Genomic DNA, 24,584 nt, shown 5'->3' with positions numbered 1-24,584 from the left:
CGCAGCCAAAGGGGTGCGGAGGGCAAAGTGGAGAGATTCCCGCACAGAGGATCGGTGCCGAGCAACACTCACCAGCCCGAGAGGCTTGTCTGCTCACCCGCCGGGATGGGCGGGGGCTGGGAGCTGAGGCTCGGGCTTTGGTCGGATCGCAGGGAAAGGACTGGGGTTGGCGGCGTGAACACAGCCTGAAGGGGTTAGCGCACCACAGCTAGCCGGGAGGGAGTCTGGGAAAAAGTCTGCAGCTGCCGAAGAGACAAGAGACTTTTTCTTGCCTCTTTGTTTCCTGGTGCGCGAGGAGAGGGGATTCAGAGCGCCGCCTAAACGAGCTCCAGAGACGGACGCGAGCCGCGGCTATCAGCGCGGACCCCAGAGACGGGCATGAGACGCTAGGGCTGCTGCTGCCGCCACCAAGAAGCCTGTGTGCGAGCACAGGTCACTCTCCACACCGCCCCTCCCGGGAGCCTGTGCAGCCCGTCACTGCCAGGTTCCCGTGATGCAGGGACAACTTCCCTGGGAGAACGCACGGCGCGCCTCAGGCTGCTGCAACGTCACGCTGGCCTCTGCCGCCGCAGGCTCGCCCCGCATCCGTACCCCTCCCTCCCCCCGGCCTGAGTGAGCCAGAGCCCCCAGTCAGCTGCTCCTTTAACCCCGTCCTGTCTGAGTGGGAACAGATGCCCTCAGGCGACCTACACACAGAGGCGGGGCCACATCCAAAGCTGAACCCCGGGACCTGTGCAAACAAAGAAGAGAAAGGGAAATCTCTCCCAGCAGCCTCAGAAGCAGCGGATTAAATCTCCACAATCAACTTGATGTACCTGCATCTGTGGAAAACCTGAATAGACGACGAATCATTCCAAATTGAGGAGGTGGACTTTGAGAGCAATGATATATATTTTTTTCCCCTTTTTCTCTTTTTCTGAGTGTGTATGTGTATGCTTTTGTGTGTGATTTTGTCTGTATAGCTTTCCTTTTACCATTTGCCCCAGGGTTCTGTCTGTCCGTTTTTTTTTTTTTCTTAGTATAGTTTGCAGTGCTTGTTATCATTGGTGGATTTGTTTTTTGGTTTGGTTGTCCTCTTCTTTCTTTCTTTCTTTCTAATTACTTTAAAAAAATGTTTTAATAATTACTTTTTGTTTTTTATTTGAATAACTTTTTAATTTTAACTTTTTTTTGCTTTCCTTTTTTTTTCTCCCTTTTATTCAGAGCTGTGTGGATGACAGGCTCTTGGTGCTCCAGCCAGGCATCAGGGCTGTGCCTCTGAGGTGGGAGAGCCAACTTCAGGACACTGGTCCACCAGAGACCTCCAATCTCCACGTAATATCAAATGGCAAAAATCTCCCTGAGATCTCCATCTCAATGCCAACACCCAGCTCCACTCAATGACCAGCAAGCTACAGTGCTGGACACCCTATGCCAAACAACTAGCAAGCCAGGAACACAACCCAACCCATTAGCAGAGAGGCTGCCTAAAATCATAATAAGTTCACAGACACCGCAAAACACACCACCAGACGTGGACCTGCCCACCAGAAAGACAAGATCCAACCTCATACACCAGAACAGAGGTACTACTCCCCTCCACCGGGAAGCCTACACAACCCACTGAACCAACCTTAACCACGGGGGGCAGACACCAAAAACAATGGGAACTACCAACCTGCAGCCTGCTAAAAGGAGACCCCAAACACAGTAAGTTAAGCTAAATGAGAAGACAAAGAAACACACAGCGGATGAAGGAGCAAGGTAAAAACACACCAGACCTAACAAATAAAGAGGAAATAGGCAGTCTACCTGAAAAAGAATTCAGAATAATGATAGTAAAGATGATCCAAAAACTTGGAAATAGAATAGAGAAAATAGAAGAAACATTTAACAAGGACCTAGAAGAACTAAAGAGCAAACAAACAATCATGAACAACACAATAAATGAAATTTAAAATTCTCTAGAAGAAATCAATAGCAGAATAACTGAGGTAGAAGAACTGATAAGTGATCTGGACATAAAATAGTGGAAATAACTACTGCAGAGCAGAATAAAGAAAACAGAATGAAAAGAACTGAGGATAGTCTCAGAGACCTCTGGGACAATATTAAACGCACCAACATTCGAATTATAGGGGTCCCAGAAGAAGAAGAGAAAAAGAAAGGGACTGAGAAAATATTTGAAGAGATTATAGTTGAAAACTTCCCTAATATGGGAAAGGAAATAGTTAATCAAGTCCAGGAAGCACAGAGACTCCCATACAGGATAAATCCAAGGAGAAACAAGCCAAGACACATATTAATCAAACTATCAAAAATTAAATGCAAAGAAAAAACATTAAAAGCAGCAAGGGCAAAATAACATACAAGGGAATCCCCATAAGTTTAACAGCTGCTCTTTCTGCAGAAACTCTGCAAGCCAGAAGGGAGTGGCAGGACATATTTAAAGTGATGAAAGAGAAAAACCTACAACCAAGATTACTCTATCCAACAAGGATCTCATTCAGATTTGACGGAAATTAAAATCTTTACAGACAAGCAAAAGCTAAGAGAATTCAGCACCATGAAACCAGGTTTACAACAAATGCTAAAGGAACTTCTCTAGGCAGGAAACACAAGAGAGGGAAAAGAACGACAATAACAAACCCAAAACAATTAAGAAAATGGAAATAAGAACATACATATTGATAATTACCTTAAATGTAAGTGGATTAAATGTTCCAACCAAAAGACATAGACTGGCTGAATGGATACAAAAACAAGACCTGTATATATGCTGTCTACAAGAGACCCACTTCAGACCTAGGGACACATACAGACTGAAAGTGAGGGGATGGAAAAAGACATTCCATGCAAATGGAAATCAAAAGAAATTTGGAGAAGCAATTCTCATATCAGACAAAATAGACTTTAAAACAAAGACTATTACAAGAGACAAAGAAGGACACTACATAATGATCAAGGGATCAATCCAAGAAGAAGATATAACAGTTGTAAATATTTATGCACCCAACATAGGAGCACCTCAATACATAAGGCAAATACTAACAGCCATAAAAGGGGAAATCGACAGTAACACAATCAGACTAGGGGTCTTTAACACCCCACTTTCACCAATGGACAGATCATCCAAAATGAAAATAAATAAGGAAACACAAGCTTTAAATGATACATTAAACAAGATGGACTTAATTGATATCTATAGGACATTCCACCCAAAAACAACAGAATAAACTTTCTTCTCAGGTGCTCATGGAAAATTCTCCAGGATAGGTCATATGCTGGGTCACAAGTCAAGCCTTGGTAAATTTAAGAAAATTGAAAGAATATCAATTATCTTTTCCGACCACAACACTATGAGACTAGATATCAATTACAGGGAAACATCTGTAAAAAATACAAACACATGGAGGCTAAACAATACACTACTTAATAACCAAGAGATCACTGAAGAAATCAAAGAGGAAATTTAAAAAAACACCTAGAAACAAATGACAATGAAAACACAACGACCCAAAACCTATGGGATGCAGCAAAACCAGTTCTAAGACAGAAGTTTATAGCAATACAATGCTACCTTAAGAAACAAGAAACACCTCAAATAACCTAACCTTACACCTAAAGCAATTAGAGAAAGAAGAACAAAAAAACCCCAAAGTTAGCAGAAGGAAAGAAATCATAAAGATCACATCAGAAATAAATGAAAAAGAAATGAAGGAAACGATAGTAAAGGTCAATAAAACTAAAAGCCAGTTCTTTGAGAAGATAAACAAAATTGATAAACCATTAGCCAGATTCATCAAGAAAAAAAGGGAGAAGACTCAAATCAATAGAATTAGAAATGAAAAAGGAGAAGTAACCACTGACACTGCAGAAATACAAAGGACCATGAGAGATTGCTACAAGCAACTATATGCCAATAAAATGGATAACCTGGAAGAAATGGACAAATTCTTAGAAATGCACAACCTTCCAAGACTGAACCAGGAAGAAATAGAAAATATGAATAGACCAATCACAAGCACTGAAATTGAAACTGTGATTTTAAAACTCCCAACAAACAAAAGCCCAGGACCAGATGGCTTCACAGGCGAATTCTATCAAACATTTAGAGAAGAGCTAACACCTATCCTTCTCCAACTCTTCCAAAATATAGCAGAGGGAGGAACACTCCCAAACTCATTCTACGAGGCCACCATCACCCTGATACCTAAACCAGACAAAGATGTCACAAAAAAAGAAAACTACAGACCAATATCACTGATAAACATAGATGCAAAAATTCTCAACAAAATACTAGCAAACAGAATGCAATTGCACATTAAAAGGATCATACATGAAGATCAAGTGGGGTTTATCCCAGGAATGCAAGGATTCTTCAATATACGCAAATCAATCAATGTGATACACCATATTAACAAATTGAAGGAGAAAAACCATATGATCATCTCAATAGATGCAGAGAAAGATTTGACAAAATTCAACACCCATTTATGATAAAAAACCCTCCAGAAAGTAGGCATAGAGGGAACTTACCTCAACATAATAAAGGCCATATATGACAAACCCACAGCCAACGTCATCCTCAACGGTGAAAAACTGAAACCATTTCCACTAAGATCAGGAACAAGACAAGGTTGCCCACTCTCACCGCTATTATTCAACATAGTTTGGGAAGCTTTAGCCACAGCAATAAGAGAAGAAAAAGAAATTAAAGGAATCCAAATCAGAAAAGAAGAAGTAAAGCTGTCACTGTTTGCAGATGACATGATATTATACATAGAGAATCCTAAAACTGCCACCAGAAAACTACTAAAGCTAATCAATGAATTTGGTAAAGTAGCAGGATACAAAATTAATGCACAGAAATCTCTTGCATTCCTATATACTAATGATGAAAAATCTGAAAGTGAAATTAAGAAAACACTTCCATTTACCACTGTAACAAAAAGAATAAAATACCTAGGAATAAACCTACCTAAGGAGACAAAAGACCTGTATGCAGAAAATTATAAGACACTGATGAAAGAAATTAAAGATGATACAAATAGATGGAGAGATATACCATGTTCTTGGATTGGAAGAATCAACATTGTAAAAATGACTATACTACCTAAAGCAATCTACAGATTCAATGCAATCCCTATCAAACTACCACTGGCATTTTTCACAGAACTAGAACAAAAAATTTCATAATTTGTATGGAAACACAAAAGACCCCGAAGAGCCAAAGCAATCTTGAGGAAGAAAAATGGAGCTGGAGGAATCAGGCTCCCTAACTTCAGACTATACTACAAAGCTACAGTAATCAAGACAGTATGGTACTGGCACAAAAACAGAAATATAGATCAATGGAACAGGATAGAAGGCCCAGAAATAAACCCACGCACATATGGTCACCTTATCTTTGATAAAGGAGGCAGGAATATACAAAGGAGATAAGACAGCCTCTTCAATAAGTGGTGCTGGGAAAACAGGACAGCTACATGTAGAAGAATGAAATTAGAACACTCCCTAACACCATACACAAGAATAAACTCAAAATGGATTAAGGACCTAAATGTAAGACCAGACACTATAAAACTCTTAGAGGAAAACATAGGCAGCACACTCTATGACATAAATCACAGCAAGATCCTTTTTGACCCACCTCCTAGAGAAAGGGAAATAGAAACAAAAATAAACAAATGGGACCTAATGAAACTTAAAATCTTTTGCACAGCAAAGGAAACCATAAATAAGACCAAAACACAGCCCTTAGAATGGGAGGAAATATTTGCAAATGAAGCAACTGACAAAGGATTAATCTCCAAAACTTACAAGCAGCTCATGCAGCTCAATATCAAAAAAAAACAAACAACCCAATCCTAAAATGGGCAGAAGACCTAAATAGACATTTCTCCAAAGAAGATATACAGATTGCCAACAAACACATGAAAGAATGCTCAACATCATTAATCATTACAGAAATGCAAATCAAAACTACAATGAGATATCATCTCACACCAGTCAGAATGGCCATCATCAAAAAATCCACAAACAATAAATGCTGGAGAGGGTGTGGAGAAAAGGGAACCCTCATATACTGTTGGTGGGAATGTAAATTGATACAGCCACTATGGAGAACAGTATGGAGGTTCCTTAAAAAACTACAAATAGAACTACCGTATGACCCAGCAATCCCACTACTGGGCATATACCCTGAGACAACCATATTTCAAAAAGAGTCATGTACCACAATGTTCATCGCAGCTCTATTTACAATAGCCAGGACATGGAAGCAACCTAAGTGTCCATCAACAGATGAATGGATAAAGAAGATGTGGCACATATATACAATGGAATATTACTCAGCCATAAAAAGAAATGAAATTGAGTTATTTGCAGTGAGGTGGATGGACCTAGAGTCTGTCATACAGAGTGAGGTGGGTCAGAGAGAGAGAAACAAATACCATGTGCTAACACATATATATGGAATCTAAAAAACAAACAAAAAAAATGGTCGTGAAGAACCTAGGGGCAAGTCAGGAATGGAGAGGCTGACCTACTGGAGAGTGGACTTGGAGATACGGGGATGGGGAGGGGTGGGCTGGGACAGAGTGAGAGAGTGGCATGGACATATATACACTACCAAGTGTAGAGTGGATGGCTGTTGGGAAGCAGCCGTGTGGTGCAGGGAGATCAGCTCGGTTCTTTGTGACCACCTGGGGGTGTGGGATAGGGAGGGTGGGAGGGAGGTAGACACAAGAGGGAAGAGATTCGGGGATATATGTATATGTATAACTGATTCACTTTGTTATAGAGCAGAAACTAGCACACCATTGTAAAGCAATTATACTCCAATAAAGATGTTTAAGAAAAAAGAAAAGAACTACCATATGACCCAGCAATCCCACTACTGGACATATACCCTGAGAAAACTATAATTCAAAGAGTCATGTACCACAATGTTCATTGCAGCCTTATTTACAATAGCCAGGACATGGAAGCAACTTAAGTGTCTCTCGACAGATGAATGGATAAAGAAGATGTGGCACATATATACAATGGAATATTACTCAGCCATAAAAAGGAATGAAACTGAGTTATTTGCAGTTAGGTGGATGGACCTAGAGTCTGTCATACAGAGTGAAGTCAGAAAGAGAAAAACAAATACCGTATGCTAACACATATATATGGAATGTAAAAAAAAAAATGGTCATGAAGAACCTAGGGGAAAGACGGGAATAAAGACGCAGACCTACTAGAAAATGGACTTGAGGACACTGGGAGGGGGAAGGGTAAGCTGGGACAAAGTGAGAGAGTGGTAGTGTATATATGGACATATTTACGCTACCAAATGTAAAATAGATAGGTAGTGGGAAGCAGTCGCATAGCACAGGGAGATCAGCTCGGTGCTCTGTGACCAGCGAGAAGGGTGGGATGGGGAGGGAGGGAGGGAGGGAGACACAAGACGGAAGAGATATGGGGATATATGTATATGTATAACTGATTCCCTTTGTTATAAAGCAGAAACTAACACAGCATTGTAAGGCAATTATACTCCAATAAAAATGTTAAAAAAAAAAAAGGAGTAAATTGATCTTTGGAGAGGAACATTAATTCTTTCAACTTTCTTATGTGTCATTTAACAAATTATCCATTCCAAGGCAATAAATGGCTCTCTAGCAGCCAGGCTGAATTAACAACCCTACAAGCAGTAACCCTTTTATTTATAATTTACTAATGATATTCATTTTATCGTCTTGCCAAACCTTCATAATTATGAGAAAGAAAAGCAGACAAAGCCAACTCTACAAATAGGCAAACTAAAAGATCATCCACCCATCAGTCTCACCAGCCAACCCATAGCGATTCACCCTTCCTACTTGAAGTCAAATCCCATAAAATCATTCAACAAATTTGTATTTATTTATGTATTTATTGAGGGCCTACTATGTACCAGGTCTACCTTCTCTAGGGGTCACTGGGCAATACACACATAACCTGAAAGGGTGGGATAGCTTTTATCTTTCTTCTTTTCCTACATTAATTGACAGGTGAGCTTGGCCCTAAAGAATGGATTAAGTAGTGCATGTAAAATTAAGAATGGTATAAGTAGAAAGGAGCTAACATTGCTAAATGCCCCCTAAAAGTCTCAAACATTTCATGTATAATCTTATTACAGCAACCAAGTGAGAAATAGTTTGTGTGTATAATTTTATAATTAGGAAAACTTGGACTCTGAGAGGTTGAATATAACTTGCCTAAAGACACACAGCTCTGTATAGTTAACTTACATCTGTCTCACTGTTGAGCCTTATTAGCTTACAAGCTATGTATGAATTAGTAATAGGATACAGATGCTAAACAAAATGATGCAATGTTTGGCTTCAGTGATTAAAAGTATAGTGTTCAGATCAAGGAAGTATAGTACTCGGATCATGGGGGATTTTAGTCCTTTTAGCCTGAGACTAGCAGAGCATACCCAGAATGTATATTCAGTTCTAAGCATGAAACTTTTAAAAGATTTTGACACTCAAAAATGTGCATAAAATGGGCAACAAAGAGATAAGGAAGGTGGGAACCATCTCATAAGTAAACCATTGAGAGAACTGAGGAATTCAGCCTGGAAGACAAAATGCTAAAAGGGATTATACAATAGCTGTCTTCAAATACTTGAACTGCTGTGTTTTTTAAAAAGGCACGAGTTTGTTCTTTGTGGCTCCAGAAGACAAACTAGGAAAACAAGAGTGCTCAAAGGGAATGAAGGAGTGTTTACTATCTACTACACCCTTCCGCACCATTTGAAATACCTAACACAAACTTAAACAAATCATCACATTAATTACACTAATAACTCATAAGGAGGCAAAGGCTGAGATGATAATCCAATGACTTTATCACAAAAGAGCATTACTGGCAATCCCCAATGTACCCAGTCTGAAATTTCTTCCAAGGTTATTAGTTTTAAACTCTTTGTTTCCTTTATCTTGCTAGCTACTTCATGTTAATAACTGTTAGCAAAAATTTAAAATCAGCATCCATAAAATATTTATTTCAACTTTGCTTTATTAATGTATTTTGAAAATTAAATACATCCAATTAAGAAAATACATACAAATTGTCCCATCATAGGCTTTAAAATCTGTGAGCATTTTAACAGCCAACAGATAGCAAACACTCGACCAGTGAAGACGGATAAAGCTGTAACTTAATGGCTAACTCAAAAGAGGAAAGTATTAAGATAATAGTTTGATTCTTCCCTATTTTCCAGTTATGTTCATTACAGCAGGCTGTCTACATGCTTAGAGTCAAACAATTTTAGCATCAGACCAGGCTTAAGTTTGTGCGGAAGCACAATCAGTACTTGGAAGAGGTTCAACTACAGATCTTGGCTTCTATCTTGTTAACCAACCATATACTGAGATGGAACATCATGGCAGGCCTTGATTGCCAAAGATGAGGTCTTTAGACTCAGTTTTTCACAAATGCAATGTACTGTGACTGATGGGATACCAAACTCTACAATTTAGATGAAGGTCAATAGATGGTAAAGTTCAATGCAAAATTATTACTTATGGCAACAAAATACTGGAGACCAAAATATATAGATATTGAATTCTCAGTATCTGTGAATAGTGAACTGGTTAAAGACATTAAGGAGCATTCATATAATGAAACACAAAGCAGGCATTGAATTCATGCAAAACGTGACATAAATCAATATTCCACCTTAACATGAAACTTTACATTGCTTCCACCAATGGTCATTCAACATCAGCATCATAGACTGCTGAAGGCATGATATTCTCACATATTATACAGCCATATATCACTAGTCAAGCAAGATTAGTTTGTTGCCCTTGCCAGCATTCCCAGAACCTATTTCTCCACTTATCCTAGGAAATATGTGGCATTCAACACCCTGCTAATTATGGCCAATGTGCCCCTGCTTTGTCTGCTAAATGTCTCCCATCATCTTAATTGCACAAAGTAACCTTCATGTATCACTTCAACTAATTCTGTTTGCTTGACTTACTTTTTGCATGGCTTCTGAAGCAGTGGATATAATCCTTTCTTTGATGAGGATGCTATACAACATGGTGGCACTTGAGGATCAAAAAAACCTGAGTTTGAATCAAAGTTCCATTGCTGACTGGCCATAACACCTTGGGCAAGATATTGAACATTTCTGAGACAGAGTTTTTTCATCTTTAAACTGGCACTACTGCCCAAAGTAATCTACAGGCTCACTGAAATCCCTATCAAAATACCAATGGCATTTTTCACAGAACTAGAATAATCCTAAAATTTGTATGGAAACACAAAAGACCCTGAATAGCCAAAACAATCTTGAGAAAGAAAAACAAAACTGGAGGTATCACACTCCCTGATTTCAAACTATACTACAAAGCTACAGTAATCAAAACAATATGGTACTGTACTGGCATAAAAACAGATATAAAGATCAATGGAACAAAATAGAAAGCCCAGAAATAAACCCATGCTTATATGGTCAATTAATCTTCAACAAAGGAGGCAAGAATACACAACGGGGAAGACAGACTCTTTAATAAATGGTGTTGGGAAAACTGGACAGTTACAAAAAGAATGAAACTAGACCATTTTCTCACACTATCTACAAAAAATAAATTCAAAATAGATTAGACTTAAATGTAAGGCTTGACACCACAAAAGTCCTAGAAGAAAACACAGGCAGTAAGCTCTTTGACATTGGTCTTAGCAATAATTTTTTGGATCTGTCACCTCAGGCAAGGGCAACAAAAGCAAAAATAAACAAATGGGACTACATCAAACAAAAAAGACTTTGCACAGCAAAGGAAACCATCAATGAAAAGAAAAGGCCACCTATTGAATGGGAGAAGATATTTGCAAATGATATATCTGATATGGGGTTAATATCCAAGTTATATAAAGAAATCACACAACTCAATATAAAAAAAAATCCAATTAAAAATGGGCAAAGGCCCTGAGTAGACATTTCTCCAAAGAACACACACAGATGGCCAACAGGCACATGAGAAGATGCTCAACATCACTAATCATCAGGGAAATACATATCAAAACCAGATCAAATGAGATATGATCTCACACCAGTCAGAATGGTTATCATCAAAAAGACAAGAAATAACAAGTGATGGCGACCTTGTCATTGTCTTGATTTGGAGAATAAATGTGGTGTAAGGAGATGTGTACGGGTGCCAAGCTGACAAGGAGGTGAACTGGGATGGTTGACTTTATGTGTTATCTTGACTCGGCCATGGTACCCAGACTGTAAGTCAAACACCAGTCAAGATGTTGTTGGGAAGGTATATGTTGCATGCAATTAACATTTAAAACAGTAGACTTTGAGTAAACAGATTACACTCCATAGTGTGGGTGACCTCATCCAATCAATCATCCAATCAGCTCTAAAAGAAAAGAATGAGGTTTCTAAAAAAGAAGGAATTCTGCCTACAGACAGCTTTCAGATTGACTGCTGTAACAGCCAATCTTCTGTGAATCTTCAACCTGACAGCCTGCTCTGTAGATTTCGAACTTACCAGCTCCCACAACTGTGGGAACCAATTCCTTAAAGTACATCTCATTATATACATGTACATATCCTACTGGTTCTGTTTCTCTGAAGAACCCTGACTAATACAATATGTGTGGATATGTGTGTGCGAGAGCAATGAGGGTTCTCTGTGTCTTTTGTCCATTATATTTTTGTATGCTTATATATTTTTGGACTTGTAACAAATATTTTATATTAGGTAAAGGAATTTCTTATCAGGTATGTATTGTATTTTTCTTTTGTTGATTATTATTTTTTTATCTTATATATGGTACTTTATGCTATATAAAATTTATACTTTAAAAAAAAAAAGAAATAACAAGTAATGGCAAGGATGTGGAGAAAGGGGAACCCTCGTGCATTGTTGGTGGGAATGTAAATTGGTGCAGCCACTAAAAAAACAGTATGAAGTTTCCTCAAAAAATTGAAAATAGAACTACCATATTATCCAGCAGTTCCACTTCTGGGTTTTACCCAAAGAAAACAAAAACACTAATTAGAAAAGGTACATGCACCCCAGTGTTCATTGCAGCATTATTTACAATAGTCAAGATATGGAAGCAGCCTAAACGCCCATTGATAGAGGAATGAATATAAAATATGTGGTATGTATGGTGTATACATGCACACACACACACACACACACACACACACACACACACAGCAGAATACTACTCAACCGTAAAAAAGAATTAAATTATGCCATTTGCAAAAACATGGATGAATGTATGTAGAGGGTATTATGCTAGGTGAAATAAGTCAGACAGAGAAAGACAAATACCATATGATCTCTCTTGTATGTGGAATCTAAAAAACAAAACAAACAAACAAAACAAAACAGAAACAGACATAGATATGGAAAGCAACCTGGTGGTTCCCAGAAGGGAGTGGGGTGAGATGTTGGGTAAAATAGATGAAGAGGATTAATAGATATGAGCTTCTAGTTATAAAATAAGTCTCAGGGATATAATATACGACATAAGGAATATAGTCAATAATACTGTAATAATTCGGTATGGTTACAGTTACCAAACTTGTCATGGTGATCATTTCATAATGTATTTGAGTTTCAGATCACTATACTGTACACCTGAAACTGACATAATATTGTCAATTTCTTTAAAAAAATCAATAAATCCACATTTTGATACCAAAAGAAAAAGTGATACTGACTTTACATATGGTTTAATGGCTTAAATGAGATGAAGATGACTGTAAAATGCTTACTTAGCACAGTGCCTGGTAAATAGTAAGTACTCAGTAAATAATACTTTTAATTGTAGCGTTTCTTCATGCATCCTTTTTCTGCCTTTTCATCACACCTCCATGGATCAAAAATGTTCAAACCATTCCACTGATACAGTAAAAGAACCTCTTGTTCATAGCACATTAAACTAACTAGATGGACTTTTATTAGACATAAACAGAATATCTAAATTTTACAATAAAGAAAAATCTCAGAATCATGGTTCCTTTTGCAGGGGGGCATATAACAGTGATATGGTCACTTTGTGTCAGATTTGATTAAAATTCAAAAACTTTAAACTAACATGAAATACAAATCTGATCACATCTGGGAAAATTCAATCAATTTAGTTTTTAATTTTCTGTCTTTTCAGGGACAGGAAACTGGACAAATAAAACCCATAGATCATACAACAAAAAGAAATTTACTTTAAAACAATAACTTTGCCCTCTTCTAAAGGCTTTTTGTCTGAGAAGTTTGCAAATGGTTCTGATTTCAGTTTCATCATTAGCTCAAAGTAAAATTCCCCCAAGGAGAGGCAAGGAATAAAGGAAGTATAGGAAAAGCAGAAAGGATATTAAACAATGCATACAGCCAAGTATTGGAGTGTGGGCAATGCTCAGAGAGAGAGTGGGTGCTTGGTGGTCAAACCCCTAATTATAAGAAAGTCTCCCTCATTTCAGACAGTTGTGCAAGAAGAGGGCAGTCCCCAAATAGCTCACACTAAAGCAGCCTGGAAACACCCAGTGGATCTCCTCAGCTTTGCTCAGACTTCCTGGCTTCAAGAAGAGTAAGCATCTACAGTCTGAGTAAACGATACTGAACTTCCCTCCCTCCCTCCCTCCCTCCCTCCTCCTGCAAATGTACATCAAAAGAAAAAAAAAAGTGCATGTCACAAACTGGCAACCATGGGCTGAATTCACTGGATAGATGTGCTTTGTTTGGCTTACAGAGTTTAAAAGAAAAAGAATTTTTTTATTTGCCAACACTTAAAATTGAGAGATTTCACATAAATTTGAGATCTCCGGCTCATCTTAAAAATTTCAGAGAGGGCTTCCCTGGTGGCGCAGTGGTTGAGAGTCTGCCTGCCAATGCAGGGGACACGGGTTCGAGCCCTGGTCTGGGAAGATCCCACGTGCCGCGGAGCAGCTGGGCCCGTGAGCCACAACTACTGAGCCTGCGCGTCTGGAGCCTGTGCTCCGCAACAAGAGAGGCCGCGATAGTGAGAGGCCCGCGCACCGCGATGAAGAGTGGCCCCCACTTGCCGCAACTAGAGAAAGCCCTCGCACAGAAACGAAGACCCAACACAGCCATAAATAAATAAATAAGCAAATACTTAAAAAAAAAAAAAATTTCAGAGATTTGGATCCAGTAACTCTATTGCTGGGTGTATACCCAAAGAATGAAAACAGGATCTAAGAGATCTATGCACTCCAATGTTTATTGCAGCATTATTCACAGCAGGCAAGATATGGAAACAATCTAAATGCCCATCAACAGATGAATGGATGAGATATATATATGTGTGTGTGTGTGTGTGTGTGTGTGTGTGTGTGTGTGTGTGTGTGTATGTGTGTGTGTATCTATATAGATAGACAGATAGATACACACACAATATTATTCGGCCATGAATAAGAAGGATATCCTGCCATTTGTGACAACATGGATGGACAATGAGGACTTTATGCTCAGTGAGATAAGTCAGACAGAGACAGACAAACACTATATGATATCACTTACACGTGGGCTCTAAAAAAGCCAAATTCATAAAAACAGAGAGTAAAGTGGTGGTTATCAAGGGATGGAGGTTGGGAGGATAGGACAGAAGTTGTTCAAGGGTGCAAATTTGCAATGAGTAGTAAATAAGTGCTAGAGATCTAATGCACAGCATAGTGAATATAAACAACAATATTGTATTATAATCAAACTTGCTAAGAGACTAGAATTTAAGTATTCCAACCACTAAAAAGAAATGATAATCATGTATCATGATAAATGTGCTAATTATCGCTACAATGGCAATCATATCATATAAATACATAATATGATAGAAATGTATCAAATTAACATGTACACCTTAAATTTATACAATGTTTTGTGTCAAATATATTGTAATTAATTAATTAATTAATTAAAGTAAAAGTTAAGTGAGTCAAATAATAATTTTTAAAAATTTCAGAGATTTGGCAATGCCAGGCCAGCACACCCAGTGGAGATAAACAAGGCATTCTCTTTTAAGGAGTGTATTCTCTCCAAACTGCCACAGTTCCCACCACTCCCTATTCTGACACCCAGCCCACCACACTTATTTACATTAGCTGCCTGGCACTGGTAATTATTTGACTGCCCAGGGCCAACTGGAAGGCCATCGAGAACATCAAGCCAGATGCGACAATCAAATGTAAGTAGCAATCAATATGCCTATTAACCCAAACTGAAAATAAAACAGCAGAAAACCAAATTGCTTAGTGGAAAAATCCTGAACTCATTGTTAAAATATATGGTTTTCCTCCTTGTGTCCACTATTGTATGCAGTTAGGCAAGTTACTTATCTTTTCTAAATTTCAGTATCCTCAAATACAAAGTGGGGATGATAACACCAGTGTCATAGTAGATGTCATAGAACATAATTTGTGTTATTTTAAAGTCCTTTATAAAGTAGAAGAGCGTTAATACAGATTATGATACTGAATGACTCTAAGCAATATTTGACATAAGGATAAATGAAAAAGTTGTACTATAGATGTTTTTAATGTTCTCACAAAAATATTCTAATGTATCAACCTGCTGATGATTTCACATTATTCTCTACTCTTTGCCAGTTCAAAATGCAAACTTTTAAGTACTGTAGCTATAGTTTAAAATTACTTGCTGGTAAGAGAGAGAAAAATTAAAGGAAAAAATATGCCTTTGTATCTCATTATACTTAGGATTAATTACAGTTTGGGTCATTCTGGTTTCTAAAGGCTAATGGGAACCTGACAAGCTTAACTGAGGGTTTGGATAAGGCACAGATCATTCAGTTTTTTCCTGCCTAGAATTAAGCGGTATTTGGATTAAGCAGTGTTTGGATCTGACTGCACCCATAAAACTGCTACACCCAAATGAATTTCAAATAAAGCTTCCTAAAGATACCAGAGCTCATTAAATCTCTTCCTCCTGGAACCATAGGCAGGATTTGGGAGATGAGATGACCCTAAGCCCCTCATCTGGGGTTCCCTTCATAATTAATAATTCCAAAGCCTGATTCACAGACAACATTAACAGAGGCAAAGGGACAGCCAGACTAGGCACCAAGACTTCTAAAGCAAGCAAAATTTCTCACAATTTTCCCTCATCAGGCCAACAATCACAGTGCAAAACAAAGGGAATTGTTTCAATAAATGATGCAGTAACATACCAGTCTTGGTGCCTCCTCCACGAACTGTGGGGTCAGCTGCGCAGGAAGCTGTGACATCATATGACGCTGCTCCCCATATATGCCTAATATGTGCTCCTTAAATTGCACTATAAACTCTCTTCATTCCCCGTTTTCTATTTTAGCAGCACAAAAGATCTAAAAACCTCTAGGCTCTTTATCTATCTGGGACATTCTCTATTTTGACCTTGGTGTTTATTATGATAACATGCTCCACCCCCAAAATTGGGCGAAATGATAAATCTGTTTGAAATATAAGACTTGGGTCAAACTGTACACACTGGAACCTCCTAGATTCTGAACAGGCATCTTGATAATGCAGTCACGATATACCACTGCTTATATTGCTATGGCACTTAAAATTCAGTCTCTGAATGGGAGGGGTGAGTTTCTCCAGCTCCACTCCTTTTCCTGCACTCCCACCTCTTCACCTCTAGAGGCCAGTGTCATCAGCGTTCCCACGCCGTCAGAGGGGAAACGGCGCACTAGATAGCTAAGAGACCAAGCATTCCTTTTCTGACTCTGGCCCTCCCTGACTGAGCAAATAACTTAAAACCTCTGTGTCTTGGTTTCCTCATCTGTAAAATGGGTTAATTACTCTATAATTAACTTATTTCATTTATTTATTTAACTCTTGAGAAGATTAACTAAAGTAACGTATGTAAAGGCTTGGCACAATGCCTGGCACACAATAATTGTGTAACAGATGTGACCATCTCTAGAGTACAGGAAGAAGAGTAGGATGGGCACCTGACCCAGAGGGAGCCTGAGGAAGACGAGGGTGGGATAATGGGACAAGTCAGCTCTCAGTTTCCATTGGTGTTATCCTCAGGCTCCATGGGTCCAGATCAATGCTTCTCAAGACATTTTCTTGAAATAACCCCTAACTGTAAAGAGAAGTGAATGCATGCCCTGGCGGCCTGTTGGAAGCTTTAAAATTCATTCTTATGTTTTGTGTTGAAGATTCATGTCTTTTTATGTTGCTCTCAAGCAAAACTGTTTTTGCTTTAATGTAAAAATAATATTGCCTCCTCCTAAATCTCTGAGAAAATTGAACCTCTCAGGAGATGTACCAATGATTATATTGTGACTTTGCCTACCCCTTGGCACCTTCCCCAGACAGCTGAGGACAAATATGCTTCAATTTGCTCCCCATGTGGAGTTGTCTTTCCATTAGCACAAATGATAGTGTGGGTCCAACTTGGGCTATTGCAGCATCTCATTATAAATATATAAAACTCTGAGGCTCAGCGAAGCTACCGGACCTTCTCCAAATCACAGTGTGGGAAGGGTTGGATGCAACCAGGGACAAGCTCTTCGGGTTCAGCCCACCTTCCTCATAAACATCATAAAATAGAGAACAACGCATTTGGGCACAAATTTAGAACAGTCATCGTTCTAAAATGGTCTTAAAGGAATTATAAGTATTGCAGGAGTACTAAGGGAAAGCATCTCTTAATGTCATAACATTTAAGAGAAGGGCCTGCCATCTCCCAAACAGAGGTAAATAAATAGGAAAACTCCTCTGTAGCTCAGTTTGGGGAAGGAAGATAAGGAGTTTGCATCTGAAGACTTCATAAAAGTCACATTAGCTACACTTGTGTTCAAGTAAAACGTAGTATTTACAGATTGGTTTTCTGCACTGACCATATGTCGCTGTTTCTTACCCAAAAAGGATGTAGATGCTGACTGGTTTGTAGTCCTTATATAGGAGTAGCTATTGCATAAATACTGCCGTTGAAAAATAACATCTAAATTCAAATAAGTGCTAATATTAAAGGATAACCACTCTGTTTACTTTTTAAATAAAAGATTAAATGGAACTTCAAATAATATCTATGATATGCCAGTCTAAAAAATTTTTATTTTCAAGTTTCCTGCCACAATAGTGATGACTGTATACGTACCTCTAGGGGGAGCTCAAGGCTTTCCCACTATTCAATCTCATCTTTCGCCACTTTCTTTAGCATCTTCACTGACACAGTCCTTGGGCCTCTCTGCACTTTGCAGAAGACACTCCACCCTGTTCCTCCCCATCCCCATAAAAGACAGCAAAACTGTGGGTGGGCCTCAGGAGAAAGCAGCTCTGGGCAAACCTCTAGTTTAGCATGGGGCCAACCTCTAGTCTAGCAGCTCTCTCCAAGGCACCAGGTGGCTATTCTCTTTGGGATAAAGCTGAATTATTAACAAGCCCAGTGATGGCCTGGAGGGTCTCCTTAACAAACCCCTCACACCAGCAGCAGCAGGTAACTATGATGTGATTGTGGACCATTCATATCCCAGCCATGCTGGCTTCTCCCCAGACATGTGGCTATCGATGGGGACTTTTGATTCCAGCATTTGTGGTTATAGAAACATATATACATATATTATATATAATATATGTATATATACACATATATATATTATATTTTACTCTAGCATTTCCCAAAGTATATTTCAAAGATCACCAGTTTTACACTAAATTAACAAATTTTATATAAATGAAGGGTTCCCTGTCAAAGAAGTTTAGGAAACACTGGGTTAAACAGAGTTCAAAGTGTTCTTTACTGCAGGACATCTCATCATCTTTAATGCCTGGTGACTCTCCAAAAGAAGGGACAAGAAGGAAGTGTTTCCCAAACTTATTTGATCACAGAATCTTTTTTCAGGGCTTCCTCTGGGGACTATTGTTAGAACGTTCTCTCAGAAATATTGCTCAGGTTGCTGAGACTGGTCAAGAAAAGAAGCACAGATTAGGGATTTTTAAAAATAATTCATCCCTGTATATTTCAAACAAAAACACTAATTCAAAAATATACATGCACCCCACGGGTTTCCTTGGTGGCGCAGTGGTTGGGAGTCCACCTGCCGGTGCAGGGGACATGGGTTCGGGCCCTGGTCCGGGGGGAATCCCACATGCCGCGGAGCAACTGGGCCCGTGCACCACGGCTACTGGGCCTGCGCTCTGGAGCTCGTGAGCCACAACTACTGAGCCCGTGCTCCGCAACAAGGGAAGCCACTGCAATGAGAAGCCTGCACACCACAACGAAGAGTAGCCCCCGCTCACCGCAACTAGAGAAAGCCCTCAAGCAGCAACAAAGACCCAATACAGCCAAAAATAAATAAATAAATTTATTAAAAAAAAAAAATACATGCACCCCAATGTTCATAGCAACACTATTTACAATTGCCAAGATATGGAAGCAACCTAAGTGGTGGGGCTGTGATGAATTGGGAGATTGGGATTGACATATATACACTAATATGTATAAAATGGATAACTAAAAAGAACCTGCTGTATAAAGAAATAAAATAAAATTCAAAAAAAAAAACCAAACAGATGAATGGATAAAGAAGATGTGGTATGTATACACAATGGAATACTACTCAGCCATAAAAAAAAGAATGAAATTTTGCCATTTGCAGCAACACGGATGGACTTGTAGGGCATTATACTAAGTGAAATAAGTCAGACAGAGAAAGACAAATACTATATAATATCACTTATATGTGGAATATAAAAAATACAACAAACTAGGGAATATAACAAAAAAGAAACAGACTCACAGATACAGAGAACAAACTAGTGGTCACCAGTGGGGAGAGGGAAGGAGGAGGGGCAATATAGGGGTAGGGGATTAAAAGGAACAAACTATTGTGTATAAAATAAACTGCAAGGATATATTGTACAACACAGGGAATATAGCCAATATTTTGTAATAACTATAAATGGATTATCACCTTCAAAAACTGTGAATCACTATATTGTACACCTGTAACATATAATGTTGTACATCAACTATTCCTCAATTTTTTTAAATGAAAAACAGAAAAAAAAGGAAGGAATTTGGTCTGAATTATCGGGATATTGGCTTCAATCATCCATTCTAATTGACACTTAAAATGAAAGCTTCTGAGCCTCTCATGATCAGGTCCCCCTGCCATCACCTAATATTTTCATGCTAGAGAACTCCTTAGGCCAACAGCATATGGAAATATGGATTTATACCCCTCAAAAGCAAATGACTATTTACATCACAAATTGAGAGTCCCCGTAAAACCCTTAAGTCATAGATTCTCCCAGCACATTTTAAAAATGATTCTACTTACAAAACAAACTGTTTCTAGCAGTCACCACACTTCCATGAGATGGGATGGCTGGGGTGGCAAGAATAGCAGGGCAGGGGGTTTGCATGGGGGTCATGGGCAGGCCTTTTCTAATCACCTTTCTCAGGCGTCTCCTCTCAGATTCTCTCCCCAGCTGAGAATCACTACCCCGTTATAGATGTGAGACGCATCCTGAAGAAACATGAGAGCAGAAAAATCACTAAGAATGAGAGGCTTCCCTGGTGGCACAGTGGTAAAGAATCCACCTGCCAATGCCGGGGACACGGTTCGAGCCCTGGTTCAGGAAGATCCCACATGCCGCGGAGCAACTAAGCCCGTGCGCCACAACTACTGAAGCCCACGTGCCTAGAGCCCATGCTCCGCAACAAGAGAAGCCACCGCAATGAGAAACCCGTGCACCACAATGAAGAGCAGCCCCTGCTCGCCACAACTAGAGAAAGCTCGAGCACAGCAACGAAGACCCAACGCAGCCAAAAATAAATAAAATAATAAAATAAAATAAATTACAAGTACCTGGTAAGTTAGAATGTTTAAAAACAAGAAAAAAGAATGAGAACTATAAGACTGTAGTTTCGAAAATGGGGTTATGTACCCCAGAAATTATGTTTTAAATTAATAGAATTTCTATTTTTATCTCAAAATTAGAAGACTTTCTTAATATTCAACACACAGAATGACAATAGTACATGTACACAATTTGAAAAAACTATACACACACATTTTACAGAGAGACATTTTCAAAATATTTTGCTGATGGAGGCATAATTTAAAAGTTGAGAGACCAATGGTGTAGAAAAATACCGCCTCAGAAAGTTTATGTCAGATTAATTAGAAGATAACTTAGACAGATGTCAGCCTGCTGTCCAAAAATAGTATCCCATTTGCAAATAAATGCCAAGATGAAACTGAACTTATTTCTTTAATGGTTTCATACTATCATAGGAACAAAACTTCAAATTCTGCTAAAACTGTCACTTTAGGAAATAACAAACATTGGGACTTGGGTAGCAACCAAGGAAGGAAGAAACAAAACTAAAAGTTAGCTTTTAAAACTATTAAGATCAAGATACAGGTTCTCTGCTCAAAAATATCAGCCACACATGAATTTTTGGCATTTTTCAATCAAAATAAATATTAATCAAGAGTAGTCTAAACATATTCACTTTTTACATTTAAAAATTGATGAGACTATATTTTTAATTTTGAGTGGGAATGAAGCTTATGAAGCTTGTGAGGAACTGAATTCCTTACCAATTTATAAAATGCAAAGGAGTAGTTTGGGTAAAAAGTTAGGTTCTTCTTCTAAGACTAAATGATCAGTCTCTTTACAGAGTTTTCAAAGTTTACTCAAACAGGAGACAGGTTATCTTATGTTTTTCCATAAGATAAATCCTATTTTAAGAGTGTCACTCAAAAGAGTAGTTCAGCCTTCCAAGATGAATTACATACAAGTAAAATGAGTTAATATAAATATATTTCAATAATCATGCGTTTTAACTTAGAAAGAAGCATATTTATGTTCATATAAAAGATGATACAATGACTGTGTACAAAATATTTTTGCCTCTATGTTAAAGCACGCTTGTCAACTAGTAACATTCATGTATACTTTTGTGGATAAATTGAAGGCCTGGAGATTTGTCAAGATCTTCACAATCCATCTCATGTTCTAAATATAGGAAAATCCATGACTAAATCCTTATGAAAACAATTATGTATTTTTGCTTAATATAGAATTCCACTCTCCTCTACTCTAATACTGTTAGTTATTATAATAAGTTAACCAGAGCCCTTTAATCATGTCATCCAAAAGGGTATCTGTTTTCTCCTTATATTCACCTAAAAGCCCCTGCCATCAGCTTAAGATTAGGAACTGAATCTTCTAGGATAAACACCAAAAGAACCTAAGCAAAGGAGTGTGCCATATACCCTGGACCACGATACTACAGGAAATAATTGACAGGTACCACTGATACCAGCAGGAAAAGTCAACTGTGACTGAGTGATGATGTCCAAGGCTTTTTAGTCCCAAAATTGAAGACTATATGAGGTAGACGGCTTCCATCTAATACCTTCCAAACCAAACCTCTCCAGAGGCAGAAACCACTGATTACCTTGCAGTGCTTTGCATGGTATTGTGCCATATCCTCTTGGCTATTTTCTTGCCTCTCTGCTGGTTCAAGGTTATAAATTCTTAGCAGACAACTCCATTTTTAATCATGGTAATCTCTAACAAACCAGGTGGATGACTAATTATTCAGACACTGGCAAATCTAATCAATCCATATCCAAATAGATTATGGAACATACAATGTTCCAGACATGAGGAACTAACTCTAATTCAACTGCAGACAGCATTCTCTGAATAACCTTCTGATCCGCAGGCGCAGGACAACAGCACAGATCCGGGTTGAGCATGTCCCAGAGATCATGGCCTCTCCTTCAGCTCAGGCTCAAGAAAGAGTAACCAAGAATTGAAATAGAACTCACAGCTTGCAAAATTATACCATGAGTCATGAAATAGATAAATTGTACTCAATTGTGGCATGTAAGACGAACTACCTTAGCCCAAATGTTTTAACAGCAGCTCATTCAGACCATATAGTCCAAGATAAGACCACAGACTCACCTAGTTTCCAAATTCTGACTAATCCCCACCAAGTCCACCCTCTGGCTGACTCTAATCCCCAAACCTTATTAAGTGTCTTACCCAGGGTCGCCCATGTGTACATGCTTCCCTACTATTAGACTTAACATTTTTTGACTACAGGTATGTTTCTGATGGTCTTTGGTCAGTGGGTCTGTAAAAGTCGTAACACGTCACACATCCACACGCTGTCTTGATAAAGAGGGTTTGTGGGTAAGGTGTATTTTTTTAAGCAAATGAGAAAGAAAGGACAAAAAAAAAAACAGAAATGGAGGAAAAAAGAAAGAAAATGGGGTTGCTTCTTTGACAATATCAAATTCTTAGGCCCCAGTGATTCTTCATCTATGCTGCTTCCAATGAATAGAGAAACCACACTGAGTTTTGTGAAATGATTTGTTGCCTAGATAGCCTATACCCACCCCATAGATCTTAGAATATTATAAGCAATTAGCAGGTGCTATGCAAATATCAATGAAAACAACAATACAGTAAATTTTCGTATACGTACAGTCACTTCTAAGTTTGCTTTTGCGGCATTGCCTTATTTGAGATAATCAATGACCCTGATATTACTCTTATTTTAGAGACAAAGTCTCTAAATCACTGTCAAGCAGCTTAAGAACTAGAACCAGAATGCAAACTCAGTTATTAACCATCATGGTGAATTCCTTTCCATTTTTTTGCAGAGACTTTATAAAATGAGAACTTATATAACCATGTGCATAATAGTATAAAAAAATTCAGGTCAGTCATTGTTTTCTTTTAGGGAAAACTAGAGTTGCATTGGAGTTGCTTTTTTTAAAGTGTTATAGATTAAAGAAAACAACCTTTTATCATCATTTTCATAGACTATAGGTAACATTTATGCAGTCAGAAGTTGTTTTAATTAGACACTGACCAAAACCAAAAGTTTTCATTAGACTTAACACTCAGTAATACTACCAAAGTTTTAATCTCACCTTACCAATAGGTCAAACCCAGTCAAATGCTTTAAAAAGGCCTTGGCCATGCAGTCATCGTATTGGAATAATCACCTTTTAGATGGTCAGCAGTATTTGAAATGTGCACATGACCTCAGGTAAAAGCAATGGCCTGTGGAGAAGCTTAGCGCATTTTATTATACTGGACTACTGAGCACATTCACAGTTCATAAAATTTAATGGTCTGTCTGTAATGATTTATTTTTAAGTCAGCCAGAGGCTTCTGGGAGAACAAAACATGACCAAATGCCATCAACTACTTTGTCAAGCTTAATGGTAGCATTTAAAACCCCACCACAAAGTTACAAATTAACTACTGTCTCCCAGCATGAACTGAAAGTCTCCCCTTAAATAAATTCAAGTGCTTCTTGACCTACCAGGAATTTCTCTGAGCTGGAAAGGTATATTCTTTCCAGGTACTAGGTCAGAAATGTTATGAAAGAAGTCAGACTCATTAACACTATTCATACATAAGACTCTGGACCAAATTAAGAGCAGATGTAAGATGGCATCCCTGAAAATCAGGACAGTCATTTTTACGGGTGGGAAGAGGGATTAAAAAAGGATTGTTAATAGGAACTAGCTCTCTACTACCAGAGGCTACGTGTGAGGGTCTAAATCTGATAACCGCTAACCAGAAA

The sequence above is a fragment of the Eschrichtius robustus genome, chromosome 2, assembly GCF_028021215.1.
Source record: "Eschrichtius robustus isolate mEscRob2 chromosome 2, mEscRob2.pri, whole genome shotgun sequence".
NCBI classification, from domain to species: domain Eukaryota; kingdom Metazoa; phylum Chordata; class Mammalia; order Artiodactyla; family Eschrichtiidae; genus Eschrichtius; species Eschrichtius robustus.
The sequence above is the reverse complement of the archived record's forward strand: the minus strand, read 5'-3'. Positions refer to the sequence as shown.